Genomic DNA, 20320 nt, shown 5'->3' with positions numbered 1-20320 from the left:
CACGAAGCAATCAGTCATGCTAATATCAGTTAGACTTCAGATGAATCATAGAGTTCAGGGCAAAGGGCATTGCAAGAGTGAAAAGAGAAACATTTCACAACAAGTCCAGAGCATGTGGCAATTGTCAACCTGCAAGAACCGAATAACAGGTCCTGTTTTCTGACCTTCGGTAAGATTGATTTCAAGTCATTAAAATAAGATAAATATAAAATCACAGTACATTGGCAAATTAATTCATAGAGGGCTCAAAATAAACAAAATCATAGGACAAATACGAATATCAATTAGCAAAAAAAGCTAAAGCAGGATAATGGAAATATAGCTTATCAAAATTCATTTAACATAATGAAAGCAAATTTTAACTTTGAAATTTAAGTCAATTTAAAATCAATCATGTAACTTTATTTTTAATACTCTAATGAGAACAAAATAAATTTAAATCCAAGACACGAAATAGGGGGATAATTAATGATTATATATATATATGATATATATGTGATATATATGAGATATTTATAGATACATACATATATATGGACATACTCATCACACTGAAGTAATGAAAAACATTGTGTCAATCACGGCATGGCCGAGATTTCTGGTACTTTTTATCTTTTTCATTAAAATTGATAAACAATTTTATAAGCTTGCTGAAAATAAGCAGGTGTTGCATTTACTGTAACTCTTCCACTGTTATGTAAAGGAAAGAAAAATGGATGGAATTTTGGCCATGTAACAGATTCCCCTGATAGACCGTGGCTACTGTTCACTCTTGTTTCCTTTCTATTCTCTTTCACCACCTCACTCTGTTTCCAGCCTCTTGTCCATGTTCTTCTGTTTTTCCTTATTCTCATTGGCTTACACATTCATTCTTTTCTAGATAGAGCCCACAATATTTGAGGAAAGTCTTTCTTCGATTTAATTCAAGCCAGTACCGGAAGTCTCCAAGGAACTAATTAGCAACTTTGCAGAACATTGAAGCTTACACAGCCAGACACAAAAAGATGACGACAAGGAAATAGAAGGTGTCCCCATTGTACATATGTTTTTTTAAACATTTGTTTGTTTGTTTGTTTGTTTCATTTCTCCTGATCGTAATTCAGCCATTCAGCCTGGGCTAGATTTTTCTCATCTCTTCAGGGCTGTCAGTCTTTGAGCCCCAGGAGAGAAACTGTGAACCATAGTGGTCAACTTCTGCTTCAGCAAGCCTGCTCCTAGACCAGCCTGAGAACCGTCCTGCCTGCACCGCCTTGCAGGTAACACCATGGTTACCTGGGAAGGCCCTCCTTTTCTCTCTAGGACTCAACTGGAGGAAAACATGTGTTGGTTGTCGGCCTGTAGCAGTCCCTGTCAGTGCCTTCAACCTAGCTGTGCCCCAGCTCTCTGAGAAAGAAACAGCAACAATAGACGCACTAAATGAAGACAACACAGCCAACAGTGGCAAACAACTAAAGTATTCGCTTCCACTTGATGAAGTGTCTTCCCTCAAGCTTTGTCACCCTCTTCAACGGCAGGTGTTACTAAAAGTCCAGAAGTAAAGCACTTGGAGAATGGAAAGGCTGGTGTCTTTAGGTGCCAACAACTTCTTGGCTTGGGTGCAAAATTCTGACAACTTCATGAAACAGGAATAAATACTATTGAGAGGATTAAAATTAAAATTATGAAATTTACAATGTCGATAGCCAATTGATTCTGTTTCTGTGTATTGACAAAAAAAATCTTCAAAAATTTCATGTTATTATGATTTATGAAAAAATCTGTACATAGAGTTGAAAAAATGTTTGTACCAAAATAAATGTCTTTTAATCCTATTTCTGTATTGTTTTACATATAATATAATATATATTATTTCTATATAATTTAATATAATAAGTACTTGGAAAGTGTAATAAAAATACAATTTTTAAAAGTATTTAAAAGAAAATTAAACCTTTTCTTCAGAAAGAATTTAACAAAAATGTGAAAACATTCCCAGGAGAAAGCAAAGAAAATCTAAATAAGTGGAGAACAGGAGGAAGGAAAGATGGGATGTTTTTAAGATTTTTTCAACATTGTTTTAAAACATGGTTCTCAACAGTAGCCAACTCTCCTTCAAACTAGGTGACAATAATGCTTAGGAGAACAAAAACCTTAGGTGTTTGAATGACTTGTCACTTCCCAAGAGTATCTTCAACTGGAAAAAAATCTCATCCTTTAAAATTGTCTAGTGGGGCCAACATGGTGGTACAGCAAAGTAACCTTCTGTGAACAGTGCAGGCATCCCATGTGGGTGACATTTTGAGACCCAGATGCTCCACTTCCAGTCCCGTTCCCTGATAATGGCCTGGGAAGACAGCATAGGTTTTCCCAAGGTTTATCAAAAAAATAAAACTTCGCATTCCTACCAAAAACTCTGGAAGCTGATGCCCACCCCTACTATCCAGGCCTACATTGTACCAGGGCTTCACTTGCTTTTCAACTAACTCTCCCTTCCTAGAACAACTGCTGGCCCAGGCACACTGCCCTTATCCTAGCCTCTCCTCAACCTCTCCCACATCTATCCTTTTGAAGTATGCTTTTCTTTGCTCTACATGAAAGTCTCCTGCCCACTAAATTTCTGTCCATCTGCCAAAGCTCATTTCACATTATCTCATTTTCTTTGAAGTTTACTGAGAGAGCTCCCTGTTGATGAGGTAACTTTCTTTTGTCTGTGTTTTTTTTTCCTCTGTCCTAATCTTGTCATACTGCACTTATTAATTTTTTTCTATATTCATCATTTAAATTAAAAAATCCACTGAAAACAAGTACTATGATTCTACAGGAGTACTGCCTCATCATTCTAAGTCTTAGCCTTATGCCAGTGCTCAACAAGAAACCAGCCTGAAATAAATATTACTAATTGGCTCTTGTAAGATAAATCCAGTGAAAATGTGTTTTTGCAAAATTTGTGGAAAATCTGCATGATTGGAGATACCTGTTCTAATGATTTGTAGCAATTCCACTCACCAAATAGATATTGATTACCTACTATGTGCCAGAATTAAATAGGACTAAAAAAAGTAATTAAAAAAATACTGGTCTACTTAATATAACCCCAGTCTCATGGCAGGATGACATTTGAACAGGTAATTAAAATAAATGTGGTAAATGTCACAAGATGGTTATGAACAAAGTGATAAAAGAATGCAAATGAAGGAGAAAATTATTCTGCCTAGTGGGGCTTCCTATAAGGAGTCCCCTTTGATCTGGCCCTGGGAGTAAAAAGCATTCATTTTATTGAGTACTAAAAAGAAAAAAAAAGTCACTGTATCCATGCATTTCACTTCTCTGAGGACCAATAAGCTTTGCAACACACACCATCACTGTTTTTTCTTGCACATCCTTGGCTTAGGCACTTTCTGAGCCGAGAAAACCCTACCTGCACTCATGGTTCCCCACCTACCTGGACAGAAGGCTTTTCTGGAGGGTCTAGCCTTGCTACCTGAAAGGTCCAGTACTTGCCACTGCTCTTTAAAGTTCTCCAGTTTCTTCACGCACAAAATAAGAGAGACAGACTAAATCTATGACGTCAGACCCAGTAGCACATTGGCTATGAAGACTGTATCTCAAGAAACACGACTATTGGCTTATTAAGAAAAATTAGTGTTAAAAATACAACTGTGGATTTTTATTTAAGTCATACCTTCACAGTTCAGGAAAGCAAGAGAGCATAACTGTCTTTATTTTATGGTGCTATAACAAATTCCTTCAGACTGAGTCACTGATGATGTAAGGAGGTTTCATTCATGCGTAATTTCAATATATAGCACCTGTATCTTGGTGAGACGCCCTCACCTGTGCCACAGAGTGGCCGAGAACTAGAAAGGGAATTGTTCAAGGGCAGATTCATCAAGTCCATGGACTCTGCTTGAAACAATGGGCTCTCATGAGAACTGAGCCAGTCATACCACATCTCTCTCTCTTTTTTTTAAGACTTGTTTTATTTTCATTGGAAAGGTAGATCATATTTACAGAGAGAAGAAGATACGGAGAGAAAGATCTTCTATCCACTAATTTACTTCTGAAATGGCCACAATGGCCAGAGCTGAGCTGATCTGAAGCCAGGAGTCAAGGACTACTTCCAGGTCTCCCACATGGGTTCAGGGTCCCAGGGACTTGGGCCATCCTATACTGGTTTCCCAGGGTATAAAGAAAGGAGCTGGATGGGAAGTGAACAACAGAGACAGAAACTGGCACCCAGATAGGATCCCAACGCTTATAAGGTGAGGATGTAGCCATTGAGAAATTTCACGGGGCTCCATCATACCAGATCTCAACCAGCTCAACAAAATAACCTCAATTCACTAATGGGGTTGTAGCTCCCACAAGCTAATAACCCAATTAAGTAGACCCATTTCTGAGATCCTACCACCTCAGCACCACCACATTGGAGGCCACACTTCCTGCACATGTGAACCATGACATCTCAGGAGAAACTTCTCCCAACGTCAGAAATGTCAGGTGTAGATGACAGCAGCTCTGACCTCTCCTTCCCCTTTGCAATGATAACAATTACTAGAAAAGGTTTATATCACACATCAGGAAACAAATCCTTGTCAAATGGTCTTCATTTTCCCCCACTATTCTGTAATCCATTTCTTTTCAGTGGGTCATTTTATTAACAGTTTGATAGAGGTGTGATAACCTCCCACTTTACAGTTCTACTACTTTCCTTGTCCACTCCATCCTTTAAACCTGTTTCAGTCTTTTTTTTAACAAGGAGGTTAGAATAAAAGTAAGAAAAAAAACACTGTATCTATTTTCTGCTCTGCTGATGTGGAACAAGATAAACAAACTCAGTCTGAACCTGCCCCTGCTCCAATCTGAAATATCCTCCTGGGGGAAAGCCTCTCTGTTAATTTGAATGTATGTTCAGCTTTTCAATGGGACTCAGCAGGGCTAGCCACAGAGTGTGATAACGACATACTTGCAGGTCTTAATCTTCAGAGCATGCCTTAGCTTGCTCTTGTCTTCACCCTGGAGAATTTCCTCTGCATACCTCTTGGGTGGGTATCACAATACCCTGGACTCCAATATGTACTGAATGCTCCTATACATTCATTTATGCACAGCTTGCTTGGAGAAAAACTTGCTGAGACATTTTGAAATGAAAACTGAGAAGTGGAAAACAAGCAGGAGATTTCCCTCCAAATGCAGACTCAGAAGTCCAAAGGGAGTGGTATTTCCACTTACAAAGCAGGAAAAATGGCTAGCTCTCCAGAAGCTTGGGTTCATAAAAGCAGTAAGAACTAAAAGTAGCTATACATCACTCCTTCAGCCAGGTTAAAATGAAGCACTAGTGTTCTCTTCTCCTCAGTCCTGAGCTACAGCAGAACTCTGAGATTACTGCACAAAGTCATGGAGATAAGAGCTGAGGGAAGTGACACAAGACCATGAGATGCTGGTCTACTGCACGTATGACCACTGGACAACTAGCCTGCCTACTGCTTCCCCCATCCCCACCATCTGGCTGCCACCAGTGCTCATGGGAATGCATGCTGTGTTCTGCGTCTTGTTAGAACTGCTGCAACACTGGGTGTGGGTATTGCATTCAACTTGATGTTCTATAGGAACGAGAAGCTTCCTGACAAATTTATGCCTGTATTTGAAGGTGCTGTTGGCCTCCAGTTCTTGATCTATGGGTGGAAGTTAGTTCACAGAACAGGGTTTAAGCACAGCTCCTTCTTGCCCATACACTTACTACTCAACCTGTACCCTATCCTTACATCATTATTCTATGGAATTGACACACTAAACAGTGTATTCCTCTTGCAGGTTTTAATCTTGGATTAAGACCCCTCCATGAATTCCATTTGTACAGATTATGCCTGGTAAAAGAATGAAGAAATAGAAAAAGCAAGGTTCAAACTCCAGTGCAGAAGATAAGCAAGTAAGGAGATCCACCAGCTTCTTCTGGGTCTCCCACATGGGTGCAGAGTCTCAAGGCTTTAGGCCATCCCCTACAGCTTTCTCAGACCACAAGTAGGGAGCTGCATGCGAAGTGGAGCAACTAGAGCCCATTAAGGGTCCCAGCAGTTGCAAGGCAAGGATTCAGCCACTAAGATATTGCACCAGGCCCTGTAACATACTCTTTTGCTTTGCATTGATTTTTTAAATAAAATATTACAAGGAAATAAGTAGCTTATTCCATTTGCTACAGGCATACTATTGTAAAAATGTGCTGATGCAATAATTACATTACAGAGTATACCTCTGCATAAAGAATCACAGTATTATTTAGACCACTCTTTAAGTAAACAGAAAATTTGGCCCTGAAGGTGTAGTTGTAAAGCGACACTATGTGTAGGATCAATGTCTTTGAAGTACACAAAGAACTGGTGTTGTGTCATTAATCAGTTAAGGTACTGCCTGCAGTGTGGGCATCCCACATGCGCACCAGTTCGAGTCCTGGATGCTCTACTTCTGATTCAGCTTCCTGTTAGTGCTCCTGCGAAAACATAGGCTGATGGCTCAAGTCTTAAGTCCTGTGCACTCACCTAGGAGACACAGAAGAAGCTCCTGGCTCCAGGCTTCAGTGTGACCCAGTTCTGGCCATTATAGTCATTTGGGGAGTGAACCAAAGGATGGAAGATTCTCTCTCTCTCTCTCTCTCTCCCCTTTAAACTTTACTGTTCAAACAAACAAAACCCAGAAATGGATAGTAGTGAATAAATAGAGATTGCTCACTGTAGTCTCATAAAACACATGGAAAAATCATCCCAAAGTCTACCTACAAATTGGAAAATCAGGCTAAGACGTGAATATAGGGGCTGATTGGATCAGGCGTCTCTGTCTTGTTGAGGTCTCATGAGCCATGATGTGGCCTGTTTCTGGCATCCTAAGACTCCTGATCCTTGTGTGTTTAGAGAATTTCCAGACACACATTGGGCTGACTTTTCATGAAGTTTGTGCAAGCTACTTTTTACATGTCAAGCATTTAGTGTACTTTGCAGTTGTAAATCACAGAGTGCCTAGGAGGCAGGTGAAAAAAATAAAACCAGCACAGCAACATATTTAAAATACAAGGTCAGAAGAAGCCCAGGACCTGGGATGCAAGCTAGGTTTCCTGCATGGCTAGCAGGAACCCAATTACTCAGTTGGGTAAAACCTCTCAGAAAACTTTTTTTTTTCCATGTCCTTATCCAAATTCTCTTGCCTTCTCACAGGTTTGGTTCCTTGACCTCTGTTCTGTATGTCTGGGTGAGTTGTTGTTTCTCTACCTCTTTCTGGCATGTTTGATGCACAGATGGTGACAGCATTGTAGAATTAACTCATTAAAGAAGTTGTGAAGGCATTTTTGCTTCAGCTCCAAAACCCTTCTCCAATAAACTCGTAGATGCTACCCAAATCAAATTACTCTCCCCTTTGTTTCGCCTCAAAGCCACCCTTCATCAGCTGTAGTCTCTTGCTCAGGAAGTGGCAGCTGAAGCTAAAAATGCAAAATACGCCAAGGCCCATTAGCTAGAGCATCCAGACGCTTAATAAATATCTGCCATTTTAACTTTGCTGTGGTTCTCAACATGTCAGCGTGAAGAAGAAGAAAAAGTAGTGCGATGGACTTCACTGTAGACAGCAACCATGTCTATCACATACATCGTTACAGGAAACCTGATTTCACACCTTCGATGAATTTTCTCATGTTGAAAAGTCTGAGATAAAATATCAACCTGGTCTGGGCCTTATGCCTATCAGTTCAAATGCTGCTAAGGATGCCCACATCTGGTCCTGCGCATTAAACCTCTGCTTGTGATGTGGACTTCCCATACCAGAACAAAAGTTGAAGTTCTGGTTGCCCTGCTTCTGAATAAGCTTCCTGATAATGGGCTTGGGGTGAACCAGCAGATGGGAGGTCTCTGTCTCTTTCTCTCTTTTGCTACCTCTCAAATATAAAAACAACAACAACAACAAAAAAAACTAAAACTAAGGTATTTGTCAAGCCTCTCTATTGGTATCCTGACAAGGATGCATCATCAACCCTCTTTCATTCACACATACAAACTTGAACTTGCATTGATTTTTTAAATTTTTTTTCAGGTACTGCTTAATTTTAATGAGAATATGATATTTATTAACCGTGCATTTACAATGTACTAGATAAATAAAATGATCACAACAAACTTAAAGAAATTAAGTTCAATAAATTATAATCAATCTATAGCCTTAGAAGCCAGTGTGAGTGTTCAAAATGATTATTTTTAAATTTATTAAGCAGTTGATGGGTTATCAACACTTAAAAGCCAGTGTGTGTTACATGTAAGAAATTCGCATGTAATGAAATCATAATCAATCAAAATGTAGATTAATGCACACCTTCCTGAAAAGCTTACGATAATTAGTGGCAAAAATTAGTTTATCCCACAATTTTCACTATAACGTTTTTCACAAGGAAATGATTAGAGATTCTCATACAGATTAACTTTCAATAATGGTATTTATGTTAGCAGAGCATTCATAAACACTTTCATCTCAAGTTAAAGTGGCATAATTGCATTTTACAAATATGGAAGCATAGCTACGTATTAAAATGTTGTCGTTGAGAAAAAGGTCGAAAGTCCTCATTGCCCGAGGGTGAAACTTCCTAAGTTTGAGAAACTACTAATGTTTTTGTGAAAAAATCATGGTATGAAAGCTGTCACTTTATTTTATTATAAGTCTTGCAAAAATAGGCATTTTGTTTGAACTAGAATTTAAATTATCAATTTACTTTTAGTTTTAAGATTTAATATTGAATCTTGTTTTTCAAATATGAAAAGCTTACATGATATAATCTTTCCGTCAAAAAGCCAAGACTTAAAAGAAGAGCTGGAAATGCTTTCTTTTCACTTTCATTTTGTGCTGATCAGGAAAGAACTGCCATTCCAAACCAGACAAATTTATGAAATTTGTCTAAACACTAAGAAATACAAGGAAAATAATGTATTGCTGTCGACTGGGGGAACATGCATCTCTAGAAAGTCAAGCAAATTAGTAGAAACAGTAACAAGGAAAATCAGTATGAAAAATTAATGAATTCATTGATTGCAGAACAAAAATCTTGCTTTTAAGAGCTCAGCGGTGAACAGTGTAGAATCACACTATCAGGCGGCAGATATCTTGATATTTGGTCACATGAAATATTATAGTAATTCTTCCAGGTTTTCTGGTTTGCCCAAATTTCTAATATAGGAATGGGGAAAGTAAATGCAAAGCATGTTAGCTTGCTGCAAATTTCAGAGGGCACAAAAGGAGGAGGTTGTTTTTTCAGTATGTAGAATAAAATGCAGCCAATTTTGTTCCCATTGAAGAAAACATGTTTTTCCTTCCTTCCTGCAAAAGATGAATTGGAATTGCACATTGTATTAGCTTGCACATTTGCTGTTTCTTATTGTTATGCCTCAGTGTGGAAGGTGGCAGTCTCAGATGAAATTAGACAGACTGATAGGAAAAGCTCCCACGTACTCATCCCCAGATTCTGCAGCTGTCAATCACGTCACCTAGCTTTCTACCTGCTTCTTGCCTTCCAGAATTATTTTGAAATAAATTCTAGACATGATGTCATAATACTTGTGCTTGAGTCAGGAAAAGACAAGAATTCCATTTAGCATAATTCTCAGAATGTTATTCAGCTGAAAACAATAAGCTTCGTCAGTCATCCAAAATCCACCAAGTTCTTCCGATTGATTCCTGTCCTACGTTTTCGGGTTTTTTTTTTTTTTTTTTTTTTTGAGTCAGATTCTATAAAATGAAAACAACATGTTTCAATTCGCAGAGTTTCTCTGAGACATAATCTCCTGGTGTCCTGACTCCATTCTTTTTTATACCTTCACACTTTTTTTTTTTTAAAAAAGGAAACTACTGCTGAGGTTGTAAAATCATTGTACCATTAAGGTCTACTTTAATGCTTCTCAGTACCTGTACTTCCTGAAAATTAACTGCTTAGAGGCTTGATTTGACATTTCTTAAGGAGATAAAGGTCCTACGTAACGAGACAAGTGTTTGATTTCACTGTCATGGTGACAGTCAGCATTGCCCTGTGCCACATGGGATTGCCTGGTTTTGACATTTGGCTCTGGACCCAGACTGTGGGGAACAGACATCATGGTCCTAGATTGGGCCACCTAGATTCCCAGCATTCCTGCTCCAGCCCTGATGCTCACAGCTATGGATGGAGATGCTCTCTCTCTCCCTCTTTCTGCCTGCCTCCACAGTACATAATAAAAAATAAATAAATAAAACATTGCCAGATTATTTTTAAAAGTTCTCAATATTCATATCATATAGTGCAGTGTTGACATTATATGGACATTCAGTATTTTCTTTCACAATACCCCTCAACCCCCCGCTAAACTACTAAGACACCATGAAAAATGTAGGTACCTTGTATTTATATAATTAACATAGGAAACAACTGATGAGCTCTATCTCTCTCGATAATAAAACTTGATCAGTGCATAAATCTTAAAAGCAAAAGGGTTTTTATATACACATGTTACAGATAAAGAAATGGAGGAGGAGGCAAGTTATATAATTGCTCAATGGCGAGTGTCCTGCAATGAAGCTAGACAGAATGTTCATCACAGATGTTACTTCCTTTTGAAGACGTTTTTGAAATCAAAAGAGCAAATGTGAATGCAGAGGCAGACTCTTCTCTTAAGAGCTGAGGGGAACAGTCAAACTCTTGAGCATTGGGCTGTAATACCTGTGTCACGCACTCTCTTTTCCTCTTCAAGGAATTGTGAGCAAAGATGACTAATTCTGCTTGATGTGGATTCTTTGTGGGTTTCAGCTCTTAGGAAATGGTCCTTTTCTATGTAATAAATGGCATATTTTACCTCAGAGGATTGATTCTGTCTTAAATGGGAGTGATCTGTATTTGTGCTATTGACCAGACATACTTGGGAAATAATATGTTCCCAGTTTTCTATGCAAGATAAATTGTTGATTCTGATAAAATTACTTGGTTGAAGAATTGTTTCATTCATATTAGCTAACAGACTATTCTTCAAGTAGTATGTTTTGTTTGCAACTTTTACCATAGGAAACAAGGAATCTCCAGCTAGTTCCAAGAACAAGGGGATTTATTCTAAATACATGCATAACAGATAATGATTCCCAAGGACATTTAAGCACAGAAACACACATGACCATGCTGAAATCCTGAAACTGGAAAGAGAATCTAGATGGAGGGCAGCTCCAGGTAACTTAGAAGCAAAAAGTGATGGATTTTCCTTTCCAATAAACCAAGAACATAAACACAGTTATCATCTGAGGATTATTTTCTCTTTCCTTTGCACAGAAATCTTTCTTTTTCCATGTATCTTGCTAAGTTCTCAAGAAAGGTAGACTTGCTGTTCTATGGTTGTGCTTCTCAGAACATAACACCTATTTGGGAATGTTGACAAAATGCAGATTTAAGAGGACTTGCGTATGCCTGAGATTTGGTATTTCCAACAAACCACCTGGCAATGCCAGAGATGCCATCCCTAGAGCATGGTTTGGGTGGCAGTAGCTGTGCTAGGACCCTTGGTTGTCCTTTGGTCAGGTGTCCAGCATTTGTCCAGTGGCCTGGAGTTGAAGTTTCAGGATAGACTGATTGTGACAGATATGGATAGTCTCATTGAAGGGACTGGGTAGGTTAGCACCACAAATTGTGCCTCCAGTGATTTGTTACTTTCTGTGAAGTCTTAGATCTTGTTCAATGTCTTTCTCTACTATTGAGTTTCCTAATATAAGAGCAAAAGAAACTAAGAGTCTCCCTAATCACTACATGACTTCCTGTTTTAAGTACAATGAAGGTGGAGAAAAAAAGTACTTTTTCAATTTTTACTATAGGCTATTGAATAATGGAAGAATTTCATTCACCAGTCATTCCACTAAAACGTGTTGCTCTTTTTGTTACACTGTTTTGATTGACAAATGATTATTTAAATTAGTGTGATACAAGGTGATGTTTCAGTCTGTGTAAACTACCATTCGGGGCACCATAGTGGGAACTAAAAGTGTAATATGCTAAGACAAACATGAAAAACATTGGATAATTTCACCTCAAATCTGAAAGAGTTGATCTCATAGAATCACAGAATAGTGAGGTGGTTATCAAAGATTGGGTGGAATGGGAGGTTGGTGGGGCTGAGATTTAAAAAAAATATATATATATATATTTATATATATATATATATTTAATTTTTATTGGAAAGTCAGATATGCGGAGAGACAGAGAGAAAAGCATCTTCTATCTGCTGGTTTACTCCAAACCAAGTGGCCACAGCAGCTGGAATAGAGCTGATCTGGAGCCGGGAGCCAGAAACCAAAAACCTCTGATGGGTCTCCCACGAAGGTACAGGGAACCAAGGATTTGAGCCATCTTCTATTACTTTCCCAATCAGCAAGAAGCTGGATTGGAAGTGGAGCAGCCAGAACATGAACCTGTGTATTTATGGGATGCTGGTTCTTACAGAAGGAAGATTAGCCTGCTGAGCCACGATGCTGAGCTATTCTTTTTAAATTTTTTTGTTTATTTACTTTTTTATTAGGAATGTAAAGAGATTTTTCATCACTGGTTCATTCCCCAAATTCTGCAGTATTCAGGAATACACTAAAGCCAGCAACCAGAAATTCAATTCTCATCTCCCACATGGATAAAAACAATCCTAATACGTAATCTATCTCCACTGCTTCCCTAAGTGTACATTAGCAGGAAGCTGCAAGTAAAAGGAGAACTGGGACCCAAATACAGGCCCTTGATCTGGAATGCAAGTACCCTAAGTGGCATCTTAACAGTTATGCCAAACAGTCACCCTTAGCACTGAGATTCTCAATGTATGTTCTTTCATGACTGACACCTGAATTGACCATCCTAGAATACATGTGCTGTCTGTTCACAGTTATCAGTGATTCACACTAACAATACAGATGATGTCAGTCCACTCTTCAACATTCTTCCAAATCTGATTTCAATTCTTTTTTCTTTCATCTCCCCACCCTAGCCTTACCTCATTCCCTATGCTTGATTCACTCCATCATGAAACAGAAAATTCCAGAGTACTTGATTTTTGTTGCATTCTCTCTTCCTCAAGTGCACTTCAATATGCATTTGCAGCTCTCAATTATGCTTGTCTACTGATAGTTCCACTCATAATTAATCACATTGTTTTCAGTTCCAACAACTATGGCTGCATGCCCTAAAATCACTTAGCACAGTGTATTTGTTTATGTATTCATCTCGTATAAAGGGTTTAAATATTGCATTGTATGTACTTGACACATAGTCACCAATCAGTGAATATGTTACATGAATGAAGGAATAGAAAGAAAAGCTGCTTTAGCCTGCAGAGGGAGAGTTGGAAAATCAACGGCTAGAGTATCATAGGGAATGTGGGAAGAAGAAAGACGCTAATGACAACAGAATCCACAGACCAAACTCAAGTACGTACTCCGTAACTGGACTTACGTGAGAATTTCTCCCATTGGCTTCTCTGTTGACTTTGTGCTGAGTCTGTCTGCTAACATTTAGTGTAGTAACATTTAGACTTGTGATTACAATGTCATTTCAGATGTCCATTTTCTATATCAGAACACCTGGATTCTATTCCTGACTCCAACTCCTGATTCTAGCTTCCTGTTCATGCAGACCCGCGCATGCCGCACTGATGGCTCAAGTACATGGATTCAGGATCTACATGAAGTTAACTTGAATTGAATTTGCTCCTTTGTTCTAACCTCAGCATGACCCATCTCCAAATGTTGCACATATTTGGTGGTGAAACAGTTCTCTCTGTCCCCCATCTGCCTTTCAACCCTGTAACTCGATAAACAATAAGGAAAAAGGAGATTGTAAGACATGCATTCTGTGGTCACTTATAAATTTTTAATAGAACACAATGGGAGACTCTCCATAAATGTGAATGGACGATAGCCCTTTTGTGGCACCATTGACCTTGGTGCATGTGTGCCTCAGTACCATTATAACCTGCTAATCCATTATAATTCTACCAACTTCTGAGGTCCTTGACGGGAAGGCTCAATGTAACTAAAATGCTAGAACTTTCCACATCTAATACAGAGTTGTGAAACATCTTTTTGATCAAATCAATGAATAAGCAAATAGAAATAAATTGCAGAAAATGTAGCATATTGTCTTTCTGCTTTTGGCTTTGGATCCTACTTATATCTATAAGAACTACTTACATAAATCTCTTTCTTTTGTAAACGCTCTTGGACAATTTGTAACATGAACAATTTAAGGCCTGTATTTTAAAGTAATGGGAAGGGAAGAGAAAGTCAATCTTGTAGCTTATTTTCCTTGATGTCATTCATTTCACTCTTAATTGAATACAATAAACAATCATGTCATTACATAAATTAATTAGCAATTTATTTTACATTTTCTTACTCCCATTAGTCTTAGGGCCAGGATCCAAAGGTCATGAAGAAACATACAAGATAATTAACAAGGAAGAAATACAAAGCACAAAATATTGATGTGTTTTATTATCTTGTAAAGATTGTTTAATGCCATGAGGGAGAGAAGCAGATGAATACAGCAAAGAAACCTCCAAGCATATCAGATACATGGGCTCTAGTTGGAAGCTATCCTATCTGCAATGAATCTGTCCCTAGAGAATTATTGAATGTTCCAAGTTCGGGTAACTAAAAAAATCTGATCTGGTTGTAATATGCCAGTCCCCTATATTCACTTAATTGCCAGAGGGAAGGATACCTAATCCAAAATTGCATCAATCTGAGACATTTCAGTAATTTTCTTTTAAGTATAAATGTGAAAGTTTCTTCTGTCTGCAATGTGTTAACTGGAAATTATTGGTAGCTTTCTTACAGAGATAATTTGCTTTGCAAGACAGAGGATGCCCACATCTTATACCATGGTCCATTGTTGGAGTGCCAGCTCCTCCATGGTTCTGATTCTGCTTTCTGCTACTGCAATGATTGGTGGCAAATGATGGCTCAAGTACTTGTACTTCTGTTGGCCACACAGGAGACTTTGGATATAATTCCTGGTTCCTGACTGTGGCCTGGACCGTCCCTGAATGTTACAGACATCCGAAGAAGGTATCAGCAGATGGATGATATCTTTGTCTCACCTACTTTCTCTTTCACTTTGCCTTTCAAATAAATAATAAACAAATCTTTCAAGTAAGAAAAGTTTTTTGATTTTGGTTCCTGGACATACTGAGGACATACAGCTCTACTTTTATCTTCTTAAAGTTTAGTTGTTTAATCCTTGTTATGTCTGAACTAAAATTTTTTCCTTGTAAAAGAGTTGTAAGTAAGTTTCTGTTTAGATTACCTATTGGGGATTTAACAAGCTTCATAACAACTTGAATAGTTTGATAAAACTCCCATAGAAGTTGAAGATTATGTGTAGATAAATATAAAATCATGGAGGATACATAGCGAAGTGTTATTACTGCTTTATAGTTGGATTAAAGAAGCAGAGGAACATTGGGCACAGCTAAATTATGCAAATGTTTAATAAAAGTCTGCTAATTTTATTTATTTTTTTAAAGTCCATTAATTTTATAATTAACAAATAGTTTTAAAAGCCCATTTGCTAAAACTTGTAGGGAAAAATAAAGGGAAAAAAAGAAGTGTTTTTTTAGCCACTCCCAGGCATTTTCATGCTCACATATGAGAGCATCGACTTAGTTGTATAGCTACATTAGCACAGAGTTGTGATTGCTTCTAGGAGCAACCCTAAGTTACAGATGCTGTTTCCCAAGTTGTCAGTGCCTGACTTAGGAACACCTGGTGCATACAGACAAAGGCTGCTGGCCCAAGCTAATGCTCCTGGAGACAGTGTGGCAGAGTGGGCAGCATTTCTGAGGTTGGCAGTTATACCGCTTAATGTTTTAAGTTAAACTGCTTAATTTCAAATTCTATTCCTCACTGTATAGATTATGAAATATCATCTAGGCTAGTTAGCATTTCTGTGCCTTGATTTCTCAGGAGCAAAACATGCTAAAAGGCTCTTCACTTGTAAGGTGGCTGTACTCTCCCTAAGCAAGTGTTCACCATCAATGTTATTGAAAGGCTGCGTGATGTGTAGGCCGTGCTGGCTCCTTTCTCTAACAGCAAACTTGGTATCCATTACCAGCAACAAATCCCTTGGGGGTAATGATTTTCTTGTCATGGTGACAAATGCCTAAATGCTAGAATAAGTTTCCACAATATTGATTCTTATCCTGCAGGTCTGCACATTGCTAGACTAGAGCAAAGCTACTCCCAAGTTTATCAAGTTCATCACATCAAGGTAGAGTGTTTGTTCTCCATCAGGGATACTGTTGAAAAGTTTCTATAAAGTTCTTTTATATGGTGTGAATTCCTGAGACCTGATAATTCCTAGAGTTGATGGAGTATTTTGATTTGAATTACTTATTGCATAGGTTGTTCTTAGCTAATAAGCGTCAGCTTGGTGATACTTGTTCCTGGTGGCATTGCTTTGACGTGTATTATGTACACTGTTGGTAGTGGGTGTGTTGAGTTTAGCAGGTATGTAAATTGTCCCTCCAAAAAGAACACACTATGACATAATACAGACACAAAAGATATGCCCTATGTAGAAAGTTACAGAACAGAGCAATGTTGTATATATATTACATATATATATATATTAGAAATCTATATCTAAATGTATTTAAAATAAAGCTTCCATATGAGAAAGTATAGCATAAGAAGTTACCTGCATATTTGCTTCCTTGATAAGGCATTAAATAGCAGTTTAATAAGACATAGTCATTGATATTCAAATCCATTAGATAACTCACATAGAGTCATGTGTGTGCCTTTTTACTCAGGATTTCATTCCAGCCAATGATCTTCCAGAGAATATTCACTGACCACACAGGACATCTCATATGTAAGTCAAGGATAGACTTCTTGTTTTATCCACGAGAAGTCAAAGTCTTCCTAGCTCTGCTCCATCCAAAAGAATGTCTTTTCCACTATCATTTTCAGTGCCCATACTCTTGTTTGTGACTCCTAGACATGTTTTGTTGTTATGTGAGCAAGAGCCGTCAGTAATTTAAACATTGTGCCTATTCTGATAGAGAAGTCTTCAAAAGTGCACTCAGCTGCTCGAATGGAAAAGTGCGTTCCTGAGAAAGTACGCTTATTCAGAAAAGGTGGTTAACTTGCAACGTGTCGCAAACTTCATCGAATTCTCAGCCATCTAGTAAAGTCGTAATATAAGTACAGTGTTAATTTTAAGCGCCTAGTGCTGAATTATTATCCATTTGGGCACATACGGTAAAAGGCAGCTCAGAAGTAAGAGAATAGCATCATCCGAGGGTTTGTCACTTACAAGAGCTAAGAGGAGGTGGGGGAAATGGAAACATCGCAAAGCCTGCTGGTTGTTATTTTTCTGTAAGATTTATTCAGTTATGGGCACAGCGCGATACCCTAGCGGCTGAAGTCCTCAGCTTGAATGCTCCAGGATCCCATATGAGCACAGGTTCTAATCCTAGTGGCCGCGCCTCCCATCCAACTCCGGCCTCTGAAAGCAGTCAAAGATGACCCAAAGCCTTGGGACCCTGCACCCACATGGGAGACCTGGTAGAAGCTCCAGGCTGCTGGCTTCAGGTCGGCTCAGCTCCGGCCGTTGAGGCTGCCTTGCGGAGTGAAACATGGGATGGAAGATCTTCTTCCTCTCTGTCTCTCTTCATCTCTGTATATCTGAACTTGCAATAAAAATAAATAAATCTTTTAAAAAAGGCTTGTTCAATTATTTAAAAGTAGGAGTTGTGGAAAAAGAGCTCTTCTTTTTACTGGTTTATACTCCAACTGGATATACAGACCAGGGTGGAGCCAAGCTGAATCCAGGTACCAGGAGAACGGAGATTCATTCGGTTCATTCGGGATTCCACACTGGTGACAAGGATCCAAATACTTGGGCCAACTGCTGTTGCTTTTCTAAGGCTATTAGCAGGGGGCTGGATTGCAAGTGAAGCATCAAAAACTCAGGCGCTCACATAGAAAGCAGGAGCCATAGGGAGAAGCTTGCCCACTTACCCCCAATGTCAGGCCACAAATCATCCTTTTTTAAAGTTCTATCTGTAGGAAATTGTTTCTCCAGTTGCCACTCTGCCTGGCCTTTGGCTGAATATGAATTTATCATCACTCTATCAGCTCCCCACCTGTTATTTATCTATCATCTATATCATCCATCTCCCTTTTTTTCTGTCTCCCTCCTTTTACTTTTTTCCTAATTTCTCAAAAGCTAATTCTTTCCACTTTTTGAAGACAGTTTCATCTTCTCTTAATGATTGGATCTCGTCTCTTCAGCAACTTCTCCAAACATCTATGGATCCTGTCGCTTCTTTTTTGACTTCCCAAAATCTTCTTGAAGTATTCTACTACAGATGACGTCTATTTTCTGCCAGTGAAACAATACAAGCCTTTGTCATTCATTCGGCTACCTTTCAAATCCAACTGTTTGTCATTCAATCGTTTTTCTTTTACTGAGATGCCTAAATCTCAATTGAGGTCACCACCACCAGGAGACACGTTCTGGACAGTAAATGTCAGTCACATGTCCACTCCACTTGTACACTTAGGGCAGAAGCCAGCACGGGTTGAAATAAACCATTATATATGAAGTGTGTATTTTGTGATCAATGAAGTAAACCATTATATATGAAATGTGTATTTTGTGATCAATGACATGCTTATACACAATTTGGTTTTGTCTTCACAACAATCCTATACTTCTGATACAACCCTATGCTTTAGGAGTAAAGGGAACAGGCTGGTATGAATGTAGGAACTGAGAAAATCAATCTGCTTTCAGGTATTTCTGAAAATAAAAATCTATGGACACATCTGAGCATCCCCATGCACTATTCCACACAAATAAATCTTAGTTCACAAAGAAAATCAATTATAAAGCTTGGGTGTAAGTTCTTTTAACTTAAATCATGTTTCATCAAATGATAGTCATTGGCAGAAAATAAACTTTCAGAGCAGCCTTATAGGAAAGAATAATAAGTCACTGTCTTGGAAAGGCACAATTAGAGCTCAACTCTTTCCATGTTGAAGCCCAAACCTTTCTCCTTGATCATATTTTCTATAGTTCAAAGGATTTTGTGAATTAAGATTTTCTTTATGTGAGTGAGGTTACACATCTTTTCTTCTTTTTGACTTATTTATTTTCATCTGAACCTCATTTATAAAGAGAGAAAGACAGACACAGAGAGTCTCCCTCCACTGGGTCGCTCCCTACATGACCACAGGTGGCCAGAGCCAAGCCAAAGCCAGGAGCCAGGAGGTTCTTTCAGGTCTCCTATGTGACTACAGGGACTCAACAACTTGAGCCATAATTCAGTGCCTTCCCAGTCCCAAAGCAGGGTGCTAGACTGGAAATAGAGTAGCCGGTACTCCTATAGGACGTTGGTGCCAAATCAGGAGGAATAACCACACCACTGTGCCGGATCCTTGGACAGTCTTTTATTTGATGATTGTTTACAATCCCTGCTTATCTTACTGCTCAAGTATGACCTTTTTATTTTTTATATTTATTGAAATATATTTACTGGAGCATCATGTCTTTCATGAGAATGTACATTAAAAATGTTATCTCAAAAGAAAATAAGTTAAAAAAAAAACTTTACTTCAAAAAAAAAAAGCACCACCATCTAGTTCCAGAACTTTTCCAACAGTAAGTTTCCATAGCAGTGACAGTTAGAGAATGGTCGGAATATGCTGATGTCATAGTTATATAACACTGACAACACAGCTAATGTCACTGAGTGATGCACATAGTAAAACAATTGAAATGCTACATTTTAGCTCATTTTTATTTTATCATAAAAGAATAAGCACAAGTATACAAAGTTAAATTGTTTGGTATCTCTTTTTTTGTTAAAAAAGTAAACTCCCTCATCTCAAAGTTTATATCAATAATTACAGAGACCAGAATAAAACACCTAAGCTGGTTTCATTAAGTGAAAATATTATGCACTGTTTTCTTTCTATTGTACCCATTATGACTTTACTTGAATATATATAGATTTTTTATGGCACAGAAACAGAGATAGTATTATCACTTATCAAAAACTACACCTCACAGGGGAATTACCATTTGTTTCAAAACTGTAAAATTCCCCACTATTAGAATGCCTTGGCTCAGAGAGAAGTGCATTTCTTGCATGAAGAAGTTCTACCTATTTTTACGAATCAGTTGAGTATACAATGACTCTTGGGGCCTTTGGACATGACAGCTCCTTGACAAGATTTTGATGACTTCCAAATCACGTTTGCAGCCCATGTCTCCCTCCCGGGCAACGCATCCTACTTCTTATTGTCTCTTGGA

Source organism: Ochotona princeps, chromosome 13, assembly GCF_030435755.1.
Source record: "Ochotona princeps isolate mOchPri1 chromosome 13, mOchPri1.hap1, whole genome shotgun sequence".
In the NCBI taxonomy this organism is placed as follows: domain Eukaryota; kingdom Metazoa; phylum Chordata; class Mammalia; order Lagomorpha; family Ochotonidae; genus Ochotona; species Ochotona princeps.
Note: the sequence above shows the minus strand (reverse complement) of the source record.